This window comes from Macrobrachium nipponense, chromosome 49 (genome assembly GCF_015104395.2).
Source record: "Macrobrachium nipponense isolate FS-2020 chromosome 49, ASM1510439v2, whole genome shotgun sequence".
In the NCBI taxonomy this organism is placed as follows: domain Eukaryota; kingdom Metazoa; phylum Arthropoda; class Malacostraca; order Decapoda; family Palaemonidae; genus Macrobrachium; species Macrobrachium nipponense.
The window spans coordinates 17,119,672-17,133,083 of NC_087224.1; positions in this window are offsets into that span (position 1 = coordinate 17,119,672).

Here is a 13,412-nt window from a genome sequence, read left to right on the forward strand (position 1 = left end):
AGAGAGAGAGAGAGAGAGAGAGAGAGAGAGAGAGAGAGTGTTATTTGCTCGGCTGTTCCGGAAACGGGAACATGGTGCTCGTTGTGCAAATGTAACAAATGGTTCGAATCCCGTTCATGACACGTAATGAATCACCTCTGCAGAGCCCCCCGTTATTGTTGATGGGAACGGAAGCCAGGATGGGGAACAGTTTCAATATTTTTTCTCCTTTTTTATTTTGCGTTACGTTTTCTACAGTGGACGGCGGGAGAGAACTGTTCGTCGCTTTTGTTTTCTTTCCCTCATTTCAAGTTAGTTTAAATCATTCTTTCCTGGTGAATTATTTAATAAAGGGAGCAAGGCAGGATCCCTCTGTCTTTAGTTTTTTATGACTTCAAAACTGATCGGCGACTTCAAATTTCTATGACATTTTAATACGACTGCACAAAGCTTCTACCGTCGTTATATCAGTGTAAGACCCTTTATTGAAAATTAAAACTTGAAAACACAAAACACAAAATTACTCAAGTAATTTTCGGTCGCCAAAAGAGATTTTGTCCCCTTTAAGGGGGATACGGCTCAGTCACCATAAAGGTTTTTCCCTTTTAAAGAGGAATATGGCTCAATCACCATAAAGATTGTGTCACTTTTAAGAGTATACGGCTCAGTCGCCATAAACATTTTTTTTCTTAAAGAGGGATACGGCTCAGTCACCATAAAGATTTTTTCCCTTTAAAGAGGGATATGACTCAGTCACCATAAAGATTTTTTCCCTTTAAAGAGGAATATGGCTCAGTCACCATAAAGATTTTTTCCCTTTAAAGAGGAATATGGCTCAGTCACCATAGAGGTTTTGTCCCTTTAAAGGGAATATGGCTCAGTCGTCATAAAAGATTTTTTCTCCTTTAAAGGCATTTTTCTCTCCACTGAAGGCTTGATGCTGGAAAGGAGAAATTCTTCACGCTATTTCCTAATCTAGTTTTCAAAGAACATCAGTAGAAGGGGATCAAAAATCACTTTCTCACTGCGAGGACTGAAGGCACTTGAACTTCAAAATAAAATTTAAACTGTCCTGAAAACAACTGCCATTATATTCCTAAAAGCCGCTTGACTGACATCACTGCTTTTGAACCTACGTGGAAGTGCCACTCTGAGGAACATTAAAGACAGTAGTAATCCTTCTACTGAAGACACAATATGACACACACACTGATTCATTGTTTACAGTACACTATTGTAGTTACAGTTGTGAGTGAGAGAGGCACAGAGAGTGAGTGCTAAGACATGTGTGAGTATTCAGTACTCCATTTAAATTCATATATTAAATTGCATCTCCACGTGATAAAATGACGAGTGATGCTACCTATATAATATATGCTCGACTGACTAAGAAGCTCTGCAAGCAAATTAAAATACATATTCACAGTCATAATGTACGTTGCGTGATACACTTACGATCATTTACGTTAGCAAATATACGGACTTCACCTCCGTTAGTGGCCTAATGTGATCTTAAACTTCATCCCCGTGGGAAAACAACAGGGTCTGGACTTTTATCTCATTGGTAGATCAGCAGTACCTTGAGTTTTATTATATTACAAGAGAAATACATAATCTGGAAGGGCCTGAGAAGATACGAACTTCCTGGGAAGACCACTGGGATAGTCAACTTTATATACAACAGGATCTCAAATTTTATTGCCCTCAAACATACAACAGTAGCTCCAATTTTATTATCCTGAAAACAGGATCTAGAATTTTATTATCATGAAATATACAAGAGGATCTTCAATTTCATTAACCTGAAATATACAAGATCTTAGATTTCACTACTCTGAGATCTACAATAGGAGAAAGAGAGAGAAAGTTACCAGGATTAGGATGTCTTAAAGACTTGTGTGTGTGTGTGAGAGAGAGAGAGAGAGAGAGAGAGAGAAATATACAATGAATTATATTGAAATCAACACAAATATGAGGTAGAAGCAAAGAATAAAAAGACACAGACTAAGGGCATTCCAGAAACGAGAGTAGAAGCAAACATGGTACACAGGAGAGAGGGAGAAAGAGACGGGTAGACAGAACGCGACGGAAGGCAAGGAAGGGTTAAAAAAGAGAATAAAAAAAAGAGAGAGAGAGAGCGAGAGAAAGAAAAGTAAATAGCTTGAAATCCTTTCGGCGGAGTTCCAGGGAAAGTTTGCGTTTCGTCTTAATCCCATGCATTCCTTAATGGACATCGGAGATTATCTGCAAGAGGAACTGAACACTAACTCAAGTCTCTCTCTCTCTCTCTCTCTCTCTCTCCATAAATGAATTGTATCATGTTGGAAAGTTTAGTTGAAGTGTGACTTCAATAATCATGTCTAAATAAAATATGCTCTCTCTCCTCTCTCATCTCTCTCTCTCTCTCTCTCTCTCTCCATTACTGAATTGTATCATTTTGGAAAGTTCTGTTGAAGTGTGACTTCAATAATCATGTCTAATATGTTCAAGCCGTACATTTTGTTTATGTATGCTGTAAGCATGTAATTATATATATATATATATATATATATATATATATATATATATAATATATATATATATATATATATATGAAGCCATTATACTAAAGGCAGGGTGGCTCTGGAGAAAACTACGCAGATGACAATCTCATCGTTGTAATGCTGGCAGGCGGATGAATCGATAGTGTGGAATAAACTTTCACAACCTGAGCTACTTCTAGTACCTCAACAAAAGTCTCATTAGCAGCATATCAGCCCCTGACACATTTCCCCTTTTTTATTTTGCTATACTACCACTAGACTGCCACTTCCATTCAACCCCCCCCCCCCCCCCCCCCCCCTTTCTTACACTGGAGAACTGTACGTTTCCGGCAGTTTGAGTTTTCAGCAAAAAAAAAAAAAAAAAAAAACAACAACAACAACAACAACAACAACAACAACAACAACAACAACATTATAGCGATGGATATTTGACTGTCCCTCGCATTTATCTGTCCACCGTCATCCCTTAAAAACTACAAAGGAGACTAGAAATTGCATGCTTTTTGTAGCCCTATAGCCTCGGTAGCTTTTAGTTTTCTCTAAGCTTGAAGTTACCCATGATCGTGCGTCTGGCACTGCTGTAAGAGCCAACTACACAGATCACCACCGGACCGTGACTTTGAGGTTCACTGGCCGTGGCTGAGTCTCATACAGCATTTTACACTATATAGAAAACTCGACAGCGCAGAGGAAACTTCGGCTCATGCTTATAAATTACCAAACCTGCTCAAAACACGCAGATCCATCCTTTCAACTAGGTTAACTTTTTTTTTCTTTTAAGTTCTACGTATTTGCTAAGTATCTCTCGCCCTACCAGTTCTTCTTTCGTGACAAATACGATGCAAAACCCAACATCTGCCTTGAGCTTTCCTCTCTCATCCACACTCAAAATCTATACACTGCAGTGACCGCACCTCCTTGAGATAATTGAATTGAATATAAGATTTAGACCAAAGGCCAAGCACTGGGACCTATGGGATCATTCAGCGCTGAAACGGAAACTGGCAGTAAAAGGTTTGAAAGGTGTAATAGGAGAAAAACCTCGCAGTTCTACTATGAAACAATTGTTAGGATAAAGTATTTGGATTCAAATGACCTATTTGTGCTTTTCGCTCGTCATGTCTACAATACATAAAATTGATTCTTGTCCCGAATATTTCTCAGGTACCGTCAGGACAAAATGAAGAGATATTATTCTTGGTGAGACAATCTATTCCATTGCCTAGTTCCGTTACCAGGCCTCTTGACTCGCATACAGAATTTAGGCCAAAAGGCCATGCATTGAGACCTATGAGGTCATAAAGCGCTGAAACGGATAATTGACATGAAAAGCTTTGAAAGGTGTAACAGGAGGAAAACCTCAAAGCAGCTACACTATGGAAAGTAAAATGGGAAGAAAGAGAATATAAAAGGGAGTACAGTAAAAGGAACGAAAGGGGTTGCAGCTAGGGGCTGAAGGTACGTTACAAAGAACCTTAAGTAACGCCTACAGTGCACTGCATAAGGTGCACTGACGGCGCTAACCCTTGTACGGGGACCTTCTTGAGAGCGAGTTGGCTCGGAATTCCCTTCGTAAGTTCTTGATTTGGCTTCCGTGGAAACTCCGAGCATCTGCCAAATTTGGGTAATTGTCCTCTTAACTTCCTTTACGTCACTTATTCTGTGGCTCCCCTCTTTCTTCATCCAACCGCCATCCCTTTACATTTGCTGCCAACTACCTAAACGATTCTACCACTTCCATATCAACATTCATTGCTCCATCTTCCCGGAGAGAGCGCAAATGGGAATGCAAAATTAAACGCTGTTGATTCAAGATTGCCAAAGGGAAGCTTCAGTTAAGTTTAAGCTCTCAGGAACTCAAAGGAAGGCAGAGGGCTGTCAGATGTACAAGCACATCTTGTTCCTTTGAAGTCATCTAACGCCAGAAAGAGTAATTCGCATGCCAAAGCTATACTTCGAGTTTACGACACATTCCATGAACACTAAAAAGGGAAATTCCTGACTGACTGACAAAAGAAGACATGGCATCCGCAACAGTCGAAATGGTTAACTGGACCACTAATTAATGGAAAGATACCGGAGACTAAAGCAAATTCCATAATAATATAACCAAATTTACCCAAATCGTCTTCATTTGCCGTTTTCTCTTATGAAAATAAAGACGAGTATTGTCACCAAACACTTCTGCGTCATTCTCATTTTCATGAGTGCCAGGACGGAAATACCCAGCAAGATTTGCGCTTCTTTTACACACAGAACAAAGCTGCAATTTTCTTTAATTGCACACCACTTAAAAATACTGAAATTACAATGTAATCTTGGATCTAGATCCCGACTAATTCTCGTCAAACCTTTATCTTTTATTCCATGGAAAATAGCCAAGTGACGGGAAAGCAAATGGAAACAAACGTCCAGCTTACATATCGATGCAAAAATGGTGTTAATGGAATTAGTGTAATAATCTTGACCTTTTGCCCATTAAGTTTGGAAAACAAGGCATCAGTGTATCGATTAAAAAATCTCCTATGGTAGTCAAATAATTTGGAAGTTTTTCTCTTATGGAAGTCGAATAAGCCAGTAGAGGTAATTTGGAAGTTTTGCCATTTCAAATACAATAGCTTCAAATCAAGAAGCCATTTTTCTCAATCAAACAAAACTAAGATATCATTCTATTTAGCGTACAAAGCATGAACTTCCCATTATTTGTGACCTCTAATTAATCATACACGGAATCCTTGGGAACATTCCAGATATGTGTGTATATATATATAATAATGTATATATGTATATAGATATCTATATATATATAAGATATAATATTATATATATATATATATATATAGATATACATAGATAAAAGGTAAATATAATATATTTATTTCATTATATATATATAGATTATATTATATATAGACCAAGTATATATATATACAAGATATAGATATATATATATATATATAGATATATATATATATACCTCCAAGTAGTTATCCTAAAGCTCGAAATTCCAGCAAAGGCTCATTGATGCACAATCTTTGGGGGCAAGCCAGTTATCTTGGCCGTTGCTTTGGCCCACAGCACTGGTAAATGAGGAAGAATGTGTGTGTGTGTGCACATGAGAGACGCATTGGAAAACACGATTATGGGCCAAAAATATAAATTTGAAGAAATTAGCTGAAGGAAATACTTACAAAATGCCGAGAAATAAATGGAGCTGAAGTCTAAGTAGTTGAAAAAGATTATCATCCTCCTATTACTGTCTGAAAATAAATATGTATATAATGTCAGAAAGCTCTCGGATTTTTTTTTTTCTTTATTTGCACGACTGAGAATTTGTGAACGAAATTTAAGTGAGTTAGGGGATTCTGTTAACACAAAAGAGAAATTTTGGAATCCGCCATAATCAATAAAATCATTAACTTGAACTTACTTATCAGGTGGACACGTGAAACTCTATATACTATCAATAATATATATCATGGCCCGTGTGCCTACAGTAAATTACTCAGCTGATCTGCCCACCAGAGAGCTCCAATATATCACAGAAGCATAAAAATGACAATTAAATCAGTTAGCTTCTTTACCTTTTTCTCATAGGGTCAGCAAAGCTATAATCCCAGTCTATCATTATTCCCCACATGCATTTATCCTACGAAAAAATCTTATTAACTCATGTTCACGTTTACCAATGTTCAGGGCAAAAGCAAACGACAGAAAGATTTAGCTGTCTTTTGATGACTTTGTTTCAATATCTCAATAGCTACATGGCAGATAAATGGTTGATAAGAAATCTACGCAAGTATCACTAGTATAAATATATGAAATGACTTAACCTACAGAAAACAAATACAACCTGTAGAGAAGACCATCACTGGGCCCTTTTAAGTTAAACAGAAACTTTATCTATTAGAAGCTAGCAGCTATAGTATACAAGAATATGTTTTAATGAAAAATAAACTTAAAGAAAGTAAAATAAGAGACAGGGAATCAAAGGATATTCCGCTTTTTTGAAGTTGACAACCGAAGCATTTTTTTAAATGAGAGTGAGAGAGAAACCTAAATTTAAATCTGATAGTCTGAGCGGTATTGTAGAAGAATTATAATTCACTGTTCCCAGTTACTTTCGATAAATGGCTTTGGATTTTCATATATATATTTAGAAATTCCATGCCCCTCGTTCCTTCCCCTTTAGAAAATCACCCAACGTGACTGGATGACAGAGGGAGGAATACCTTCTCCAATTTCGGGCATAAAAGAGAGATTCATCAAGTATACGTACAGCTCCAGTCCGTGATACCGCTTCTTCCCCTTCTTCTTCTTCGGCGATGCTGTCCTCGGGGGATTTATAACCGCATTACGTATGACGGAGTGGCCTTGGCACCTTAATATAGTAAATTTACAAGGGAGCATCAATTCAAATTTACGTGATTTACGGCTCTCGGCTGCGCTGTTAAGATAATTTATAGCAAATATCGGATTCCGTACTGGTGATGACTATTGCTGAATAAGTACTAGTTGAGAGAGAGAGAGAGAGAGAGAGAGAGAGAGAGAGAGAGAGAGGAGAGAGAGAGAGAGAGAGAGAGGTTTGATAATTGCTCGCCAATTTTGTGAATGTAAGATTATAGGTCATGTATGAATATATATGTATTTATATATGTATAATGAATAATACCCGTTTAAAGGAGTGTGATTTCATATAGAAACGCATGCATGCATACATACACACACACACAATATATATATATATATATATATATATATATATATATATATATATATATATATATATATATATATATTCGCGTGCCAGCCGCAGTTTTGTTGGGTCCAAGATTTAGGATTTGCAGTTGATCGGACTGGATCAATAATGACTTGGCTCAATTTGGATACCTTTGGAATAGAACAACTTAATCAGTGACTGCGATGGATCAACAAAAGGAAAGTATAATTACTGCTGTGAAAAGTATACTAAGCTGCCAAATTGGTTCAAAGAAACACTGCATCCACTAAAATAAAGTATTATCTCACTAAAATTGCAATGATGTTACAGGGGTTTCCATATGTTGAAGGGTTACAAAGACTGACTAGCGCCACATCAAGTACGAATTTATGTAAATAAACTAACTAAACGTAGCTTCGAAAATTAACCCTTAATAGTGAGTAGGATTTCCTTCGAAGGGCCTGACACATAACAGCAGGGAGAAATGCACCACTCTACACTTGAGCAATTGTTTCCAATAACAACGTGTCTTGACACACAGGTAGACACAACAACACTGCAGGTACATCTGATTGAGTCAGTGGACTTGACTCTCGTAGAAGCTGTCATCAAGGAATGTATATCTTCTTGCGCGTAGGCAGGGTGCAACTGGAATGGCTGGTCGCACAAAGGCCGTGGTGAATGGTATATTGTGAGGCTTAGTGTGGAACTCGTCTGGAGTATGAGTCCAAAATGGAGAGGCTCATAGGCTTCTTGCTTAAGCCAAGACGCTGGACCTGATGAGTCTCTCTCAACTTGTTATAGACAGCTGAGTCCAGCTATTTACCGACATAAGGTATGGTAACAGGACCTTATGGCTTCAACTTGTCATGGACAGCTGAGTCCAGCCATCTACCAACATAAGGTATTGTAACAGGGCCTTATGGCTTCAACTTGTTATGGACAGCAGAGTCCAGCTATCTACCGACATGAAGTATTGTAACAGGGCCTTATGGCTTCAACTTGTTATGGACAGCTGAGTCCAGCTATCTACCGACATAAGGATTGTAACAGGGCATGGCTTCAATTGTTATGGACAGCTGAGTCCAGCTATCTACCGACATAAGGTATTGTAACAGGGCCTTATGGCTTCAACTTGTTATGGACAGCTGAGTCCAGCTATCTACCGACATAAGGTATTGTAACAGGGCCTTATGGCTTCAACTTGTTATGGACAGCTGAGTCCAGCTATCTACCGACATAGGATATTGTAACAGGGCCTTATGGCTTCAGCTTGTTATGGACAGCTGAGTCCAGCTATCTACCGACATAAGGTGGTAACAGGGGCCTTATGGCTTCAACTTGTATGGACAGCTGAGTCCAGCTATCTACCGACATAAGGTATTGTAACAGGGCCTTATGGCTTCAACTTGTTATGGACAGCTGAGTCCAGCTATCTACTGACATAAGGTATTGTAACAGGGCCTTATGGCTTCAACTTGTTATGGACAGCTGAGTTCAGCTATCTACTGACATAAGGTATTGTAACAGGGCCTTATGGCTGCTGAGTCCAGCTATCTACTGATAAGGTATTGTAACAGGGCCTTATGGCTTCAACTTGTTATGGACAGCTGAGTTCAGCTATCTACTGACATAAGGTATTGTAACAGGGCCTTATGGCTGCTGAGTCCAGCTATCTACTGACATAAGGTATTGTAACAGGGCCTTATGGCTTCAACTTGTTATGGACAGCTGAGTCCAGCTATCTACTGACATAAGGTATTGTAACAGAGCCTTATGGCTTCAACTTGTTGTGCACAGCTGAGTTCGGCTATCTACTGACATAAGGTATTGTAACAGGGCCTTATGGCTTCAACTTGTTATGGACAGCTGAGTCCAGCTATCTACCGACATAAGGTATTGTAACAGGGCATTATGGCTTCAACTTGTTATGGACAGCCGAGTCCAGCTATCTACCGACATAAGGTATTGTAACAGGGCCTTATGGCTTCAGCTTGTTATGGACAGCTGAGTCCAGCTATCTACCGACATAAGGTATTGTAACAGGGCCTTATGGCTTCAACTTGTTATGGACAGCCGATCCAGCTATCTACCGACATAAGGTATTGTAACAGGGCCTTATGGCTTCAACTTGTTATGGACAGCCGAGTCCAGCTATCTACTGACATAAGGTATTGTAACAGGGCCTTATGGCTTCAACTTGTTATGGACAGCCGAGTCCAGCTATCTACCGACATAAGGTATTGTAACAGGGCCTTATGGCTTCAACTTGTTATGGAAAGCTGAGTCCAGCTATCTACCGACATAGGGTATTGTAACAGGGCCTTATGGCTTCAACTTGTTATGGACAGCCGAGTCCAGCTATCTACCGACATAAGGTATTGTAACAGGGCCTTATGGCTTCAACTTGTTATGGACAGCCGAGTCCAGCTATCTACTGACATAAGGTATTGTAACAGGGCCTTATGGCTTCAACTTGTTATGGACAGCTGAGTCCAGCTATCTACTGACATAAGGTATTGTAACAGGGCCTTATGGCTTCAGCTTGTTATGGACAGCTGAGCCCAGCTATTACCGACAAAGGTATGGTAACAGGGGCCTTATGGCTTCAACCTTGTTATGGACAGCCGAGTCAAGGCTATCTACTGACCATAAGGATGGTAACAGGGCCTTATGGCTTCAACTTTTTATTAGGGACAGGCCGAAGTCCAGCTATCTACCTGACATAAGGTCATTGTAACAAAAAGGGCCTTATGGCTTCAAACTTGTTATGGACAGCCTTGAGGTCCAGCTATTCTACCTGACAAATACGGTATTGTAAACAGGGCCTTATGGCTTCAAATTGTATGGACACGAGTCAGGCTATCTAAAACTGACATAAGGTATTGTAACCACGGCTTAATGGCTTCAACCCTTGTATGGACAGCCGAGTCCAGGGGGTATCTACCGACATAGGGTATTGTAACAGGGCCTTATGGCTTACTGCACTACTAAGTTGTGCGCTCCTGAATTCTGAGGGGAAAATCTGCGGTGTTTATAGCCCCGGCTGCAGCCACCATCTTTGATGTTTTTCGATCGCACCATTTACAGTCTTATCTGCAAAGGAGACCCCTCTTAATCCTCAGGTAGTACTGGAACAGGACAGTACTTTTGACAGAAACTTGTGTCTTCATTATCTACAACGAAAGAGGACATGCAAGGGAAAGGCTCGGATGGGCGGAGTTACTAGGTGCGAAAGGCAAGGGTCAGGTCAGATCTTGAATGACCCGCAGGTGGGTCGAAAGGTGTCGCCCGCTGGAGCAGAGGTGTTATGAGGGAATTGACACACAATACAATGAGGAATGGTGTGAAAATTGTATCTGCCTCCTTTTCCCAAGTGTGGAGATCAAATGCAGGTGGCTGGCCTGCTAGCTCTACAGCATGAGGCGCTAATGACAGTTAAAGGTCAATAAAGGTGATTAATACAGAATTGGTCAGAGAATTTAACATTAGTTTTAAGGGACGGTCGACTTGTTGGTCTATTTTGAGAATCCTGAAGTAACTCTTGTATTCGCTATGACTGGAGAAAGAAATTTAGAAGCCTGGAAAAGGCGCGACCTATATGACGTGCAAGACAATCTAAACTGATTTATTGTGACGCTAAGCTGATTTAAGCTGTTGTTCTCATCCAAGCGAGATTCTGGGAGTGTTTATGATTTATTTGACAGCCAGACGAATTCGAGCTATCCCCCCCTCCCCCGACACTACTGTGCAGCTAATATCTGAAGATAAAAACAGACAGACCAGGGGCAAAACACCTGAATTTGAGCTGAAAAACAACACTTTGCTTCTCCCTTTTTACTCTATTCGTACTTTTATTGCAGATTTTAAAAATTAGTCATGATGCATGCAACTATATATAGTGTATAATATATATTTTATATATATATATATATATATATATATATATATATATAGCATTTTACTCATTTTGTTTATAACTGAGAGTGGTCACTTCCTTTTTTTACGTACATTCCAGCTACCTTCCTTAAAATCCACATCTTACATATTTCTTCTGAAATTAATAGATCAAGTATAAATGCCTCCTTAACGGATATTCATATTCCAACAGCAAATTTCTCCTACAAAAGAAGAATCAATGATGTTTTTTCCAGTGCTTTATTACAATAAACTACCTTTATTTGACCAAAGCCTATTGATTATATGATTATTTATCAAAATGTCCAAAAATTGCATTTTTCACCTGTGCATATCTTTACATATTTTTCCAGTTCTTTACCTTTTTCAATGATTTTCAAATCTGACCAATATATAAGCTTCCACAAGAATTAAATATATATTCATATATTTATAAATATGTATGTGTATATAGATGTGTATATATAATCATTTTTTTTATAAAGGTATAAAAGATTACAAGAAAGTCTAAAATACTGCTCTCTCTCTCTCTCTCTCTCTCTCTCTCTCTCTCTCTCTCTCTCTCTCTCTCTCTCTCTCTCTCTCTCTCTCTCTCTCTCTCTCTCAAATACAAACCGTATTGCCATATAACCCGAAGAAAACTCGCATTTTCCTGTAATTAATTCTTTGAAAAAATAAATAAACAAAAAAGTGGTCCAATATAAAAGCAGCTCTACATCAGACTCCAATCAGATGATTGAATATGCAAATGAAAAAGTGGAAATATTCCTCTTGAATTCGATATTGCAGATTAAAAAGAAAACAAGAAGGGTGGAATGAATATGTAATACGAGTAATGAAGGATTAGCCAAGAAAAAACGGAGGGTGTCAAGAGCCTTATTTAAAAGACCTTAATGATATGATCAAGTTATTAAGAGATATTCTTTCAGTTCTTTGCGATTTCATTTACGGTGACAACGGAAGAAATATTAGAATTTTATACTGGACTAAAGGGAGCGCTAAACAAATAAGGTTTAATTGGTGATTAAGGGAAAACTCCTCGATTTTACCAATGCTGTTCAGCAGAACTATGAATTTTTGTAGCTGCGATCAAAACGTACCCATATAATCATAAAACTGATAAGTTAAGATACTATTAAGGTTACAAAAAAATGCATATATAAGATGATAAGGAAAAATGAAGATGAGAAAAGTAATGGGCATATTCTAAAATGTACCTCAGGAGACCTCAGGAGACCTCTGGACTGCTTGTCTGAACTGGTGTTAATACCATTCACAGATTTACAGGTATGGTAGAATATTCGAAGTTGTAGAAAGAAAGCCTTCGTTTCAAACATAGCTGAAAAATGTGGTGCAAACAGTCTGCCAAGGTAAGAGAGCACTACTCCTGACACGAAGGACTAAGATTAACAGAAGGCCGAAATCAGCACAGTACCTGAGGAGCAGGACCCACCTTCTTGAGAACAGTTTTCCAGCGCAATACCACATTCCTTCAAAGACCTACTAATATTTTACTTTTAAGCCCAACGATGTTAAAGCAATTCATCCAAACATTATTACACCTCTTACTTCATCTCAAAGGCTGGGTCCTTCTTTCTCTTTTTAATCAGTATTATTTCGGCACTGCTCCACTGAGCTCAGGGCGAGAATATCGCCTCCTATTAGTTATCTTACAGAGTAAATCATGGAAGTGGTGGTTGTTACTTGACAAGCCACCTCCTCCAAGGTTTACCCTTTGGACGTTGGTCACCCTTGAACAACATGATCCGGATTTTTTTTTAATATACTACCATCATGCCTGTTTTCTGAATCGTTCAACTATTCTCCATTTAAGTGGCAGGACCCTCACTCCTCCCAAGGTTAAGCATCATCAATTATCTTTTCTCAGACCGAAAGGACTTTAGGTTACCCATCTACTATGAGATTCAGGGTCTCTGTAACACGGGTTTTTGGACTTTGCTCCTTGTCAAAGCATCGGATGTAGCTGAAAGTTGACATATGTATATTTTACAACCACACACAAATTTTGTCAGCATTATCAATAACCTAAACCCGATAGTTTTAATTTTTATAGAGTAAAAATGATCTAGCCGATGCCATGGCCAATGATTACGAGCCAAGAGTCGAAAAACATTCATTACATAAGCAAGGTAAACACACCTTTTGACGAAATGTTGCCCCGCCCATCCACCAGACAGAAACTCCATCGGCTCTGAAAACCAAAGACTTTATGAATGGCGAAACAATACATA